The sequence below is a fragment of the Kogia breviceps genome, chromosome X, assembly GCF_026419965.1.
Source record: "Kogia breviceps isolate mKogBre1 chromosome X, mKogBre1 haplotype 1, whole genome shotgun sequence".
In the NCBI taxonomy this organism is placed as follows: domain Eukaryota; kingdom Metazoa; phylum Chordata; class Mammalia; order Artiodactyla; family Physeteridae; genus Kogia; species Kogia breviceps.
The window spans coordinates 54,867,626-54,883,106 of NC_081330.1; positions in this window are offsets into that span (position 1 = coordinate 54,867,626).

A 15,481-nucleotide genomic window follows, 5' to 3' on the forward strand; every position below is an offset into this window, starting at 1 on the left:
TCACAATTTGTATGGAAACACAAAAGACCCCGAATAGCCAAAGCAATCTTGAGAATGAAAAATGGAACTGGAGGAATCAAACTCCCTGACTTCAGACTCTACTACAAGGCTACAGTAATCAAGACAGTATGGGACTGGCACAAAAACAGAAATATAGATCAATGGAACAGGATAGAAAGCCCAGAGATAAACCCACACACATATGGTCACCTTATCTTTGACAAAGGAGGGAAGGATATACAGTGGAGAAAAGACAGCCTTTTCAATACGTGGTGCTGGGAAAACTGGACAGCTACATGTAAAAGTATGAAATTAGAACACTCCTTAACACCATACACAAAAATAAGCTCAAAATGGATTAAAGACCTAAATGTAAGGCCAAAACTATCAAACTCTTAGAGAAAAACATAGGCAGAACACTCTATGACATAAATCACAGCCAGATCCTTTTTGACCCATCTCCTAGAGAAATGGAAATAAAAGCAAAAATAAACAAATGGGATCTAATGAAACTTACTTTTCCACAGCAAAGGATACCATAAACAAGACTAAAAGACATCCCTCAAAATGGGAGAAAATATTTGCAAATGAAGCAACTGACAAAGGATTAATATCCAAAATTTATAAGCAACTCATGCAGCTCAATAACAAAAAAAACAAACAACCCAATCCAAAAATTGGCAGAAGATCTAAATAGACATTTCTCCAAAGAAGGTATACAGATTGCCAACAAACACATGAAAGAATGCTCAACATCATTAATCATTAGAGAAATGCAAATCAAAACTACAATGAGATATCATCTCACGCTGGTCAGATTTGCCATCATCAAAAGCTCTAGAAACAATAAGTGCTGGAGAGCGTGTGGTGAAAAGGGAACCCTCTTGCACTGATGGTGGGAATATAAATTGATACAGCCACTATGGAGAACAGTATGGAGGTTCCTTAAAAAACTAAAAATAGAACTACCATACGACCCAGCAATACACCTACTGGGCATTTACCCTGAGAAAACCATAATTCAAAAAGAGTTATATACCAAAATGTTCATTGAAGCTCTATTTACAATAACCAGGACATGGAAGCAATCTAAGTGTCCATCAACAGATGAATGGATAAAGAAGATGTGGCACATATATACAATGGAATATTACTCAACCATGAAAAGGAATGAAACTGAGTTAATTTGTAATGAGGTGGATAGACCTGGAGTCTGTCATACAGAGTGAAGTAAGTCAGAAGGAGAAAAACAAATACTGTATGCTAACACATATATATGAACTCTAAGAAAAAAAAATGTCATGAAGAGATTAGTGGTAGGACAGGAATAAAACACAGGCCTACTAGAGTATGGACTTGAGGATATGGGGAGCGGGAAGGGTAAGCTGTGACGAAGTGAGAGAGTGGCATGGACATATATACACTACCAAACGTAAAACAGATAGCTAGTGGGAAGCTGCTGCATAGCACAGTGAGATCACCTCTGTGCTTTGTGACCACCTAGAGGGGTAGGATAGGGAGGGTGGGAGAGAGGGTGATGCAAGAGAGAAGAGATATAGGAACATACATATATGTATAACTGATTCACTTTGTTGTAGAGGAGAAACTAACAGACTATTGTAAAACATTTATACTCCAATAAAGATGTTAAAAAAACATAAATAAATTAAAATAAAATATGATATTTTATTTAAAAAAATCGAAACATTGATTTACTTATTTCAAGAGTAATACGAGGAGAAGAAAGTGGGAGAAAGAGGAGAGGCCATTAACTGAAAGTGGGGTATGTGCACATGAGAATTCAATAGATCTTTCCCTCTGCTTTTGGGTCTGTTTGAAAATTACCTTAATAAAAAGCTTTGAACATAATTTTTAAAAAAAGAGTAATACATACATAACACTTTAGAATTTACTTTTCACACAATAAACTCTTCATATGTTTTGCTTTCAAAAATTAGATAATAAACATTTTTCAAAAACATTTATTTCTCATGATTATTTTTCAGTTTATTATGATCTTTTAGCACATTAATTTTTAAATTATTATTTATTAGTGTATAGTTGCTTTAAAATGTTGTGTTAGTTTCTGTTGTACAACAAAGTGAATCAGTTATATGTATACATATATCCCCTCCCTCTTGGGCCTCCCTCCCATCCCCCCACATGGTACATATATACAATGGAATATTACTCAGCCATAAAATGGAACAAATTTGGGTCAGTTGTGGAGATGTGGATGGACCTAGACTCTGTCATACAGAGTGAAGTAAGTCAGAAAGAGAAAAACAAATATTGTATATTAACGCATATATGTGGAATCTAGAAAAATGGTAAAGTTGAACCTATCTGCAGGGCAGGAGTAGAGATGCAGACATAAAGAATGGACATGTGGACACTGTGGGGGAAGGGAAGGGTAGGCCGAATTTGAAGATTAGGATTAGCACATTAATTTTTAATATATAAATCTGTACAGGGCTTCCCTAGTGGCGCAATGGTTGGCATTCTGCCTGCAGATGCGGGGGATGCGGGTTCATGCCCCGATCCCAGTGGATCCCACGTGCTGCGGAGCAGCTGGGTCCGTGAGCCATGGCTGCTGAGCCTGTGCGTCCAGAGTCTGTGCTCCACAATGGGAGAGGCCACAGTGGTGAGAGGCCTGCGTACAGAAAAAAAAATAGCTATATATAATATTTACAACTTGATGAATTTGGAGGTAAATATAAACCCACTAATCCATCACCACAATCTATGCCCTAAACCTATTCATCAAGTCCAAAATTTCCCTATGCCCTCTTATCTATTATTAGAGTTAATATTATTATTTTGTGATAAGAATGCTCAATATAATGTTTACTCTCTTAACAAATGTGTATGTATACAATATAGTATTTTTAACTATAGGCACTATGCTGTTCATTAGATCTCTAATACTGACTCATCTTGTATATCCAAAACTTTGTACCATTTCATTAATAATTTCCCATTTCCTCATCCCCTCAAACAGCATTTCACTCTGCTAATATGGGCTTTACTATTTTAGATTCATCATAAAAGTAGAATCATGTAGTATTTGTTCTCCTATGTCTGGCTTATTTCACTTAGCATCATGTCCACTAGCTTGACACATGGTGTCACAAAAGGCATAATTGCTTTCCTTTTTTAATTCTAATATCACATTGTAAATATGTCATGAAGAATCTAGGGGTAAGATGGGAATAAAGACACAGACCTACTAGAGCATGGACTTGAGGATATGGTGAGGGGGAAGGGTAAGCTGTGACAAAGTGAGAGAGTGGCATGGATATATCTACACTACCAAACGTAGGGTGGATAGCTAGTGAGAAGCAGCCGCATGGCACAGGGAGATCAGCTAGGTGGTTTGTGACCACCTAGAGATGTGGGATAAGGAGGGTGGAAGGGAGGGAGATGCAAGAGGGAAGAGGTATGGGGACATATGTATATGTATAACTGATTCACTTTGTTATAAAGCAGAAACTAATACATGATTGTAAAGCAATTATACTCCAATAAAGATGTTAAAAAAATAAACTTGGTTAGACTAAAAAAATGATTAATTAAAAGAAGAGTGAACAGTAATCCTTGAAGATAACTGGGCAATTTTTCTTTAGGTTTCTTTTTTCTTTTGCAGTACACGGGCCTCTCACTGTTGTGGCCCCCCGTTGCAGAGCATAGGCTCCGTACGTGCAGGCTCAGCGGCCATGGCTCACGGGCATAGCTGCTCCGTGGCATGTGGGATCTTCCCGGACCGGGGCACGAGCCCATATCCCCCACATCGGCAGGCAGACTCTCAACCACTGTGCCACCAGGGAAGCCCCTGTTATTTTGTTTTTATAAAAAAATATCCTAAGAGGTTTGAAGTGATATATCATTGTGCTTTTGATTTGCATTTACCTGATGATTAGTGATATTAAGCACCTTTTCATATACTTGTTGGCTATTTGTATGTTTTCTTCAGAAAAATATTTATTCAGTTCTTTTGCCCATTATAAATCTGATTTTTTATTGTTTGGTTTTTTTTCTATTGAGCTGTAGGAATTTCTTATATACTTTGGATATTAACCCTTTATAAGATATATGGTTTGTAAATATTTTTGCCATTTCATGAGGTGAATTTTCATTTTGTTATTCCTTCCTGTGCTGTGCAGAAGCTTTTTAATATGACATAATTATAATTATATTTGCTTTTGTTGCCTGTATTTTTGGTATGGTACCCAACATATCATTATTAAATTTCCAGAAGAACTTTACCTATTTTCTTCTACGAATTTTATGGTTTCAGTTCCTACATTTAAGTCTTAAATTCATTAGAGTTGATTTTTGTGTATGGTGTGATATAATGGTCCAATTTCATTTTTTTACAGGTGTATTCTTGGCCCCCTGTCAAAGATCAGCTGAATTTATAGGTGTGGGTTTATTTCTAGGCTCTCTATTTGGTTGCATTGGTCTATGTGCCTATTTTTATTCCAGCACCATATTGTTTTCATTGCTATAACTCTGTAATATATTTTGCAATCAGGAAGCATGATGTGTTCAGCTTTGTTGCCTTGCTCAAAATTGCTTTCACTATTCAGAGTCTTCTGTGAATCTATATGAATTTTAGGGTTGGTTTTCTATTTCTGTAAAAATTGCCATTGAAAGTTTGATATGTATTGTACTAAATCTATAGATCATTTACATAGTTTGAACATTTTAACAATATTAATTTTTCCAATCCATAAATACAGGATGCCTTTCCACTTTTTTTGTGTGCTTTAATTTTCTTCATCAATGTTTTATAATTTCAGTGTACAAGTCTTTCACTTTCTTGGTTAAGTTTATTTCTAAGTATATTATTCTTTATGATGTTATTTTAAATGAAAATATTTTTCTGACAATTCATTTTTAGTCTATAGAACTACATCTGTTTTGTATGTTGAGTTTGTATCCTAAAAAATTGTTGAATTCATTCATTAATTCTAACATTTTTTTTGTACAGTGTTTAGGGTTTTTAACATATAATATTATGTGATCTATGAACAGAGAGAATTATACTTCTTCCTTTCTGATATGGATGCTTTTCATTTATTTTTCTCACCTAACTTCACTGGTTGGAATTTTAGTACTATGTTGAAGAAAAGTGGCAAGAATGGACATCCTTACTTTGTTTCAGATCTTAAAGGGAAATCTTTCAGTTTTTCACCATTGAGTATAATGTTCTCCATGGGCTTATCATATATGGCCTTTATTGTATTGAGAAAAATATTTTTATACATAATTTATTGAGTTTTTTTCATAAAAAGATGTTCAGTTTTATCAAATGATTTTTTAATCTATTGAGATTATATGATTTTTATCCTTTATTCTGCTATTATGGTGTATTACATTGCTTTGCATGTACAAACATTCTTTATATCCCATTTGGTTATGGTGTATGATCTATTTAACATGTTGTTGCTAATATTCTTTTGGGAATTTTGCATTCATCTTATCATTAATACTGGCCTGTAATTTTCTTTTCTTATAGTATCCTTTTCTGGCTTTGGTATCAGGGTGATGCTGGCGTGAAAAAAAGAATTTGAAAATGTTTCTTCTTCTAGTTTTTGAAAGACTTTAGAAGCACTGGTGTTAATTCATATTTAAATGTCTGATAGAATTCACTTGTGAAAACATCTAATCCTGGGTTTTTTGTTGTTATTTGGAAAGTTTTTATTTACTGATTCAATTTCTGTATTTGTTATTGATCTGCTCAGACTTTCTATTTCTTCTTGATTCAGTTTTGGTATGTTGTATGTTTCTTTGAATTTATTCATTCCTTCTAGATTGTCCAATTCTTTGGCATGTAATTGTTCGTAATAGTTTCTTATGATCTTTTTAAACTTCAGGGTGTTGATTGTAATGAGTTTGCTTCCATTTCTGATTTTATTTATTTGAGTCTTCTCTCTCTCTTTTTTTTCTTATTTAGCCTACTAAGGATTTTTAACAGCAATCTTTGATTTGTAGATTTGCACACAAGACACATTTTGAAGATTGACTACTCAGAGTGCAATTCAACAGATTATTTCTTCTGAATATTTTTTAATTTTTTCAGTGGAGTCCAGAAGCTTGATCAGACTAAATTTATATCTCTGGTGAAATGGTATGTGAAATTGTGTTCATTCTTTTAGAACTGGATATTATGTCATAATGTCTGTCACTCTTTTTTGATGTTAGAAATATCGATGCTCAATGCTTAAAGTCATTCATTCATTGGGTATTTCAAAATAAGGATCCTCTAATTTTATAATTCCAGTTATATTTATTAGTTAAAATACTCTTATAAAGACAAATTTTTCATCCACTACTACTTGGTTACTTAGTGGTACTGCTCTTTTAACAAGGAAAAACAAATTATTGATTCTTTCTCTTTACCAATTTTCAAGATAAGAAGTTTGATAGCCATATCATTGGAAGATGAATGAATGTTTTTTTACACCACTCTGAATCATGAATTTAAACATAGCTTATGTGTTTCAACCCATTGCAATTATAATTCTTATTAAATCTCTTGTTTGCTCATTATCTTCCAGGGACATCTTCTTTGAGATAGTATAATACTAATAGATTTTTGCAGCTTCAGTGAAATCTGATATGACAAGATATCCAGGCTCATCTTGCATATTTCCTGCCTTAAAATTTGTATCATCAATTCCTCTAAGAAGCACTGGTTACTTTTAATAGTAAATGGTATTTCAAAACCACAGTATGGGGGCCTAGGACTCTGACTGCTTCTGATTTGGCTATTTTTTTCTATTGTTTATCAATAGGCAGGAAACATATATTTATATATAGATAATATCTATATATTTTTAAAATATGAAATGACATGAATTCATAATCATCCTTCAAATACAAATTCAGTTCTACTGAGTTTTTCTTTACTTTTTATGTATTACATTCCTATAATTTTCCTTTCACACTGAGTACTATTTCTCAAAGACAAAAGGAAGAATGAAATTGTACTATGTTGTCAAACTCTGGAAAGTGACTGAAGGCAAAACAAACAAACAAACAAAAATATTAGGAGCATTTATTCAAAAAAATTCATAGAATCTAGTTAAAAAAAAAAACAAAAAAACAAAAAAACAATGGGAAGCTGAGCACTTTACTAGGGGCTGTTCCCATCTCTCTTTCACTCCCCCCAGATCTGTGTTGTGGAAGATCTAAATCCCAGGCAAGCCATTAGGACTGGTAGTCTACTGCTCTGGAGGACTGGAGGGAACTAACTTTACATTGAGCAAATTACAGAAAATTCTACACCCAGAAGCATGTTGAAAATGAAACATCAATATCAGTGGCAAATGATCAGGAAGTCTAACATCACAACTAGCTTACATTCATGATGTGATTGAGGAAAGCAAACAAACAAAAAAATGTGGAGAGGAGAGGAGAACACTCTATAAAAATTTAGCAAGGATATCTAGTAATGAAGCAAAAAAGTGAAAACATTCCAAATGTCCATCAATAGATGGATGGATGCATAAACAAAGTATGGTGTAACCATACAATGGAATATTATTTGGCCATAAAAAGGAATGGATATTGATGCATGCTACAATATGGATGAACCTTGAAAACATTCTGTGAAGTGAAAGGAATCTGTTAGAAAAGTCTGCATATTATATTTATCCATTTATATGAAATGCCCAGAATAGGGAAATCTGTATAGAAAGTAGATCAGTGTTTGCTTAGGGTGGGAGATTGAGTAAAAGCTGGATTAGAGCCAAAAGGTAGGGTGTTTCTTTTTGAGGTGATGAAAATATTCTAAAATTGACTGTGGTTATAGCTGCATAATTCTGTGAATAGAGTACAAAAAAATTCTAAAACATTATATTGTATACCTTAAATGAGTAAGTTTGTAGTGTGAAAATTAGATTCAATAAGTAAGTTAAAAATTATTTTAAATGTTTGGAATATTCAAATCTATACAGACAAAATGTAGGTTAATATTTGCCTAGGGTTGAGGTTAGGGAGAGAATGGGAATTGACTAGCAACATGTAGTAGGATTTTGCTTTTCAAGCTCAAGTAACTTTAACAGCTAGCTCTCTGTTCTATTGAATTAGATATTTTTGTTTATTTTTTATCTAGGTTTTTTTCTATTATGTTTGTTAAAGCAAACTGATCATATTGAAAGATACAACATTGCCAGTTTTTCTTTTTTGATGCTGATTTAGATTACACTGTAGTTTATAAACTTAACTCTCTACTCCAATATTTCTGGCTCTCCACTCTTATCCTGAATTATCAATGTGCTGTTTTGTAGCCCATAATTTAAAGCTTTTCAGTCATTTCTCTGATATCCTCACATAAATTTTTTTGGGGGGTTTTATTTTTATTTTTATTTTTTTTAACATCTTTATTTGAGTATAACTGTTTTACAAGAGTGTGTTAGTTTCTCTTTTACAGCAAAGTGAATCAGTTATACATATACACATGTTCCTATAACTCTTCCCTCTTTTGTCAGCCTCCCTCCCACCCTCCCCATCCCACCCCTCCAGGTGGTCACTAAGTACAGAGGTGAACTCCCTGTGCTATGCTGTAGCTTCCCACTAGCTATCTAATTTACATTTGGTAGTGTGTATATGTCCCTGCCACTCTCTCACATCGTCACAGCTTACCCTTCCCCCTCCCCATATCCTCAAGTCCATGCTCTAGTAGGTCTGTGTTTTATTCCCTCCTACCACTAATCTCTTCATGACATTTTTTTTTTTTTTTTTAGATTCCATATATATGTGTTAGCATACGGTATTTGTTTTTGTCCTTCTGACTTACTTCACTCTGTATGACAGATTCCAGGTCTATCCACCTCATTACAAATAACTCAGTTTCATTTCTTTTTATGGCTGAGTAATATTCCATTGTATATATGTGCCACATCTTCCTTATCCATTCATCTGTTGATGGACACTTAGGTTGCTTCCATGTCCTGGCTATCGTAAATAGAGCTGCAATAAACATTTTGGTACATGACTCTTTTTGAATTATGGTTTTCTCAGGGTATATGCCCAGTAGTGGGATTGCTGGGTCATATGGTAGTTCTATTTGTAGTTTTTTAAGGAACCTCCATACTGTTCTCCATAGTGGCTGTATCATTTTACATTCCCACCAGCAGTGCAAGAGTGTTCCCTTTTCTCCACACCCTCTCCAGCATTTATTGTTTCTAGAGTTTTTGATAATGGCCAATCTGGCCAGTGTGAGATGATATCTCATTGTAGTTTTGATTTGCATTTCTCTAATGATTAATGATGTTGAGCATTCTTTCATGTGTTTGTTGGCTATCTGTTTATCTTCTTTGGAGAAATGTCTATTTAGTTCTTCTGCCCATTTTTGGATTGGGCTGTTTGTTTTTTTGTTATTGAGCTGCATGAGTTGCTTATAAATTTTGGATATTAATCCTTTGTCAGTTGCTTCATTTGCAAATATTTTCTCCCATTCTGAGGGTTGTCTTTTGGTCTTGTTTATGGTATCCTTTGCTGTGCAAAAGCTTTTAAGTTTCATTAGATCCCATTTGTTTATTTTTGTTTTTATTTCCATTTCTCTAGGAGATGGGTCAAAAAGGATCTTGCTGTGATTGATGTCATAGAGTGTTCTGCCTATGTTTTCCTCTAAGAGTTTGATAGTGTCTGGCCTTACATTTAGGTCTTTAACCCATTTTGAGTTTATTTTTGTGTATGGTGTTAGGGAGTGTTCTAATTTCATACTTCTACAGGTAGCTGTCCAGTTTTCCCAGCACCACCTATTGAAGAGGCTGTCTTTTCTCCACTGTGTTTCCTTCCCTCCTTTATCAAAGATAAGGTGACCATATGTGTGTGGGTTTATCTCTGGGCTTTCTATCCTGTTCCATTGATCTATATTTCTGTTTTTGTGCCAGTACCATACTGTCTTGATTACTGTGGCCTTGTAGTATAGTCTGAAGTCAGGGAGCCTGATTCCTCCAGCTCCATTTTTCGTTCTCAAGATTGCTTTGGCTATTCGGGGTCTTTTGTGTTTCCATACAAATTGTGAAATTCTTTGTTCTACTTCTGTAAAAAATGCCAGTGGCAATTTGATAGGGATTGCATTGAATCTGTATATTGCTTTGAGTAATACAGTCATTTTCACTATGTTGATTCTTCCAATCCAAGAACATGGTATATTTCTCCACCTATTTGTATCATCTTTAATTTCTTTCATCAGTGTCTTATAGTTTTCTGCATACAAGTCTTTTGTCTCTTTAGGTAGGTTTATTCCTAGATATTTTATTCTTTTTGTTGCAATGGTAAATGGGAGTGTTTTCTTAATTTAATTCTCAGATTTTTCATCATTAGTGTATAAGAATGCCAGAGATTTCTGTGCATTAACTTTGTATCCTGCTACTTTACCAAATTCATTGATTAGTTCTAGTAGTTTTCTGGTAGCATCTTTAGTATTCTCTATATATAGTATCATGTCATCTGCAAACAGTGACAGCTTTACTTCTTCTTTTCCTATTTGGATTCCTTTTATTTCTTTATTTTCTCTAATTGCTGTGGCTAGAACTTCCAAAACTATGTTGAATAGGAGTGGTGAGAGTGGGCAACCTTGTCTTGTTCCTGATCTTAGTGGAAATGGTTTCAGTTTTTCACCATTGAGAACAATGCTGGCTGTGGGTTTGTCATATATTGCCTTTATTATATTGAGGAAAGTTCCCTCTATGCCTACTTTCTGCAGGGTTTTTATCATAAATGGGTGTTGAATTTTGTCAAAAGCTTTCTCTGCATCTATTGAGATGATCATATGGTTTTTCTCTTTCAGTTTGTTGATATGGTGTATCACGTTGATTGATTTGCGTATATTGAAGAATCCTTGCATTCCTGGAATAAACCCCACTTGATCATGGTGTATGATCCTTTTAATGTGCTGTTGGATTCTGTTTGCTAGTATTTTGTTGAGGATTTTTGCATCTATGTTCATCAGTGATATTGGCCTATAGTTTTCTTTCTTTCTGACGTCTTTGTCTGGTTTTGGTATCAGGGTGATGGTGGCCTCGTAGAATGAGTTTGGGAGTGTTCCTACCTCTGCTACCTTTTGGAAGAGTTTCAGAAGGATAGGTGTTAGCTCTTCTCTAAATGTTTGATAGAATTCGCCTGTGAAGCCTTCTGGTCCTGGGCTTTTGTTTGTTGGAAGATTTTTAATCACAGTTTCAATTTCAGTGCTTGTGATTGGTCTGTTCATGTTTTCTATTTCTTCCTGGTTCAGTCTTGGCATGTTGTGCATTTCTAAGAATTTGTCCATTTCTTCCAGGTTGTCCATTTTATTGCCATAGAGTTGCTTGTAGTAATCTCTAATAATCTTTTGTATTTCTGCATAGTCAGTTGTTACATCTCCTTTTTCATTTCTAATTCTATTGATTTGAGTCTTCTCCCTTTTTTACTTGATGAGTCTGGCTAATGGTTTATCAATTTTATTTATCTTCTCAAAGAACCAGCTTTTACTTTTATTTATCTTTGCTATTGTTTCCTTCATTTCTTTTTCATTAATTTCTGATCTGATCTTTATGATTTCTTTCCTTCTGCTAAATTTGGGGTTTTTTTGTTCTTCCTTCTCTAATTGCTTTAGGTGCAAAGTTAAGTTGTTTATTCGAGTTGCTTCCTGTTTCATAAGGTATGATTGTATTGCTATAAACTTCCCTCTTAGAACTGCTTTTGCTGTATCCCATAGGTTTTGGGTCGTCGTGTCTCCATTGTCATTTGTTTCTAAGTACTTTTTGATTTCCTCTTTGATTTCTTCAGTGATCACTGCGTTATTAAGTAGTGTATTGTTTAGCCTCCATGTGCTTGTATTTTTTACAGATCTTTTCCTGTAATTGATATCTAGTCTCATAGCGTTGTGGTCAGAAAAGATACTTGATACGATTTCAATTTTCTTAAATTTGCCAAGGCTAGATTTGTGACCCAAGATATGATCTATCCTGGAGAATGTTCCATGGGCACTTGAGAAAAATGTGAATTCTGTTGTTTTTGGATGGAATTTCCTATAAATATCAAGTAAATCCATCTTGTATAATGTATCATTTAAAGCTTGTGTTTCTTTATTTATTTTCATTTTGGATGATCTGTCCATTGGTGAAAGTGGGGTGTTAAAGTCCCCTACTATGATTGTGTTACTGTCGATTTCCCCTTTTATGGCTGTTAGTATTTGCCTTATGTATTGAGGTGCGCCTATGTTGGGTGCATAAATATTTACAATTGTTATATCTTCTTCATGGATCGATCCCTTGATCATTATATAGTGTCCTTCTTTGTCTCTTGTAATAGTTTTTATTTTAAAGTCTATTTTGTCTGATATGAGAATTGCTACTCCAGCTTTCTTCTGATTTCCATTTGCATGGAATATCTTTTTCCATCCCCTCACTTTCAGCCTGTAAGTGTCCCTAGGTCTGAAGTGGGTCTCTTGTAGACAGCATATATATGGGTCCTGTTTTTGTATCCATTCAGCCAGTCTGTGTCTTTTGGTGGGAGCATTTAATCCATTTACATTTAAGGTAATTATTGATATGTGCGTTCCTATTACCATTTACTTAATTGTTTCAGGTTGTTCTTGTAGGTCTTTTCCTTCTCTTATGTTTCTTTTTTTTTTTTTTTTTTTTTTTTTTTTTTTTTTTTTTTTTTTTGCGGTATGCGGGCCTCTCACTGTTGTGGCCTCTCCCGTTGCGGAGCACAGGCTCCGGACGCACAGGCTCAGCGGCCATGGCTCACGGGCTTAGTTGCTCCGCGGCATGTGGGATCTTCCCGGACCAGGGCACGAACCCGTGTCCCCTGCATCGGCAGGCGGATTCTCAACCACTGCGCCACCAGGGAAGCCCTTATGTTTCTTGCTTAGAGAAGTTCCTTTAGCATTTGTTGTAAAGCTGGTTTGGTGGTGCTGTACTCTCTCAGCTTTTGCTTATCTGTAAAGGTTTTAATTTCTCCATCAAATCTGAATGAGATCCTTGCTGAGTAGAGTAATCTTGGTTGTAGGTGTTTTTCCTTCATCACTTTAAATATGTCCTGCCACTCCCTTCTGGTTTGTAGAGTTTCTGCTGAAAGATCAGATGTTAGCCTTATGGGGATTCCCTTGTGTGTTATTTGTTGTTTTTCCCTTGCTGCTTTTAATATGTTTTCTTTGTATTTAATTTTTGACAGTTTAATTATTATGTGTCTTGGCGTGTTTATCCTTGGGTTTATCCTGTATGGGACTCTCTGTGCTTCCTGGACTTGGTTGACTATTTCCTTTCCTATATTAGGGAAGTTTTCAACTATAATCTCTTCAAATATTTTCTCAGTCCCTTTCTTTTTCTCTTCTTCTTCTGGGACCCCTATGATTCGAATGTTGGTGCGTTTAATGTTGTCCCAGAGATCTCTGAGACTGTCCTCAGTTCTTTTCATTCTTTTTTCTTTCTTCTGCTCTGCAGTAGTTATTTCCACTATTTTATCTTCCAGGTCACTTATCCGTCCTTCTGCCTCAGTTATTCTACTACTGATACCGTCTAGAGTATTTTTCATTTCATTTATTGTGTTGCTCATCGTTACTTGCTTCCTCTTTATTTCTTCTAGGTCCTTGTTAACTGATTCTTGCAATTTGTCTATTCTATTTCCAAGATTTTGCATCATCTTCACCATCATTATTCTAAATTCTCTTTCAGGTAGATTGGCTATTACCTCTTCATCTGTTAGGTCTGGTGTGTTTTTATCTTGTTCCTTCATCTGCTGTGTGTTTTTCTGTCTTCTCATTTTGCTTATCTTACTGTGTTTGGGGTCTCCCTTTTGTAGGCTGCAGGTTCGAATTTCTATCTATTTTTGGTGGCTGTCCCCAGTGGCTGAGGTTGGTTCAGTGGGTTGAGCAGGTTTCCTGGTTGGGGGGACCAGTTCCCCTGTTCTGGTGGATGAGGCTGGATCCCGTCTCCCTGGTGGGTAGGTCCACGTCTGGGGGCGTGTATGGGGATGTCGGTAGCCTTACTGTGATTCTAGGCTGCCTCTCTGCTAATGGATGGGGCTGTAGACCTGTCTCGCTCTTTGTTGGGGATAGGGTGTCCAGCACTGTTCGTTGCTGGTCCTTGAGTGAAGCTGGGTCTTGGTGTTGAGATGGAGATCTCTGGGAGATTTTTGCCATTTGATATTATGTGGAGCTGAGAGGTCTCTTGTGGACCAGTGTCCTGAGGTTAGTTGTCCCACCTCAGAGACACAGCCTTGACACCTGGCCGGAGTGCCAAGAGCCTTTAATCCACACGGCTCAAGACAAAAGGGAGAAAAAAGTAGAAAGTCAAGAAAGGAAGGAAGAAAGGAGGAAGGGAGGGAAGGAAGGAAGAAAGGAAGGGAGGGAGGAAGAAAGGAAGGGATGAAGGAAGGAGGGAATAAAGAAAGGAAGGGAGGGTGGAAGAAAGGAAGGGAGGAAGGAAGGAGGGAATAAAGAAAGGAAGGGAGGGAGGAAGAAAGGAAGAGAGGGAGGAAGAAAGGAAGGGAGGGAGGAAGAAAGGAAGGGAGGAAGGAAGGAGGGAATAAAGAAAGGAAGGGAGGGAGGAAGGAAGGAGGGAATAAAGAAAGGAAGGGAGGGAGGAAGAAAGGAAGGGAGGGAGGAAGGAGGGAATAAAGGAAGGAAGGGAGGGAGGAAGAAAGGAAGGGAAGAAGGAAGGAGGGAATAAAGAAGGGAGGGAGGAATAAAGGAAGAGAGGGAGGAAGAAAGGAAGGGAGGGAGGAAGAAAGGAAGGGAGGAAGGAAGGAGGGAATAAAGAAAGGAAGGGAGGAAGGAAGGAGGGAATAAAGGAAGGAAGGGAAGAAGGAAGGAAGGGAGGAAGGAAGGAAGGAGAGAAATAGGAAAAGGAGGGAAGAAAGGAAGAAAGAAAGGGGAGAAGACAAAATAATGTAGGGTAAAATACAGTTATTAAAATAACAAAATAATTATTAAGAAGAAAAATTTCTATTAAAGAAAAAAAAAAATGGTCGGTCTAACCCCAGGACAAATGGTGAAAACAAAGCTACACAGACAAAATCTCACACAGCAGCACCCACATACACACTCACAAAAAGAAAAAAGGGGAAAATAATATTATATCTTGCTCCCAAAGTCCACTTCTTCAACCTGGGATATTTCGCTGTCTATTCAGGTTTTCCACAGATGCAGGGCACTTCAAGCTGACTGTGGAGCTTTAACCTGCTGTTTCTGAGGCTGCTGGGAGGGACCACCCCCTCTCTTTGTTCGCACAGCTCCTGGGGCTCAGCCCTTGACCTGGCCCCGCCTTTGTGCGCAGGTCGTCCGAGGGCGTCTGCCCTTCGCTCAGAGAGGGCGGGGTCAAAGGAGCAGCGTTAACGGAGCAGTTGATTCGGTGGCTCTGGCTCACTCAGGCGGTGGGTGGGGGGGCACGGATGTGGGGCGAGTCCGCGGCGGCAGAGGCCGGCGTGACGCTGCACCGGCCCGAGGCACGCCGCGCGTTTTCCCGGGGAAGCTGTCCCA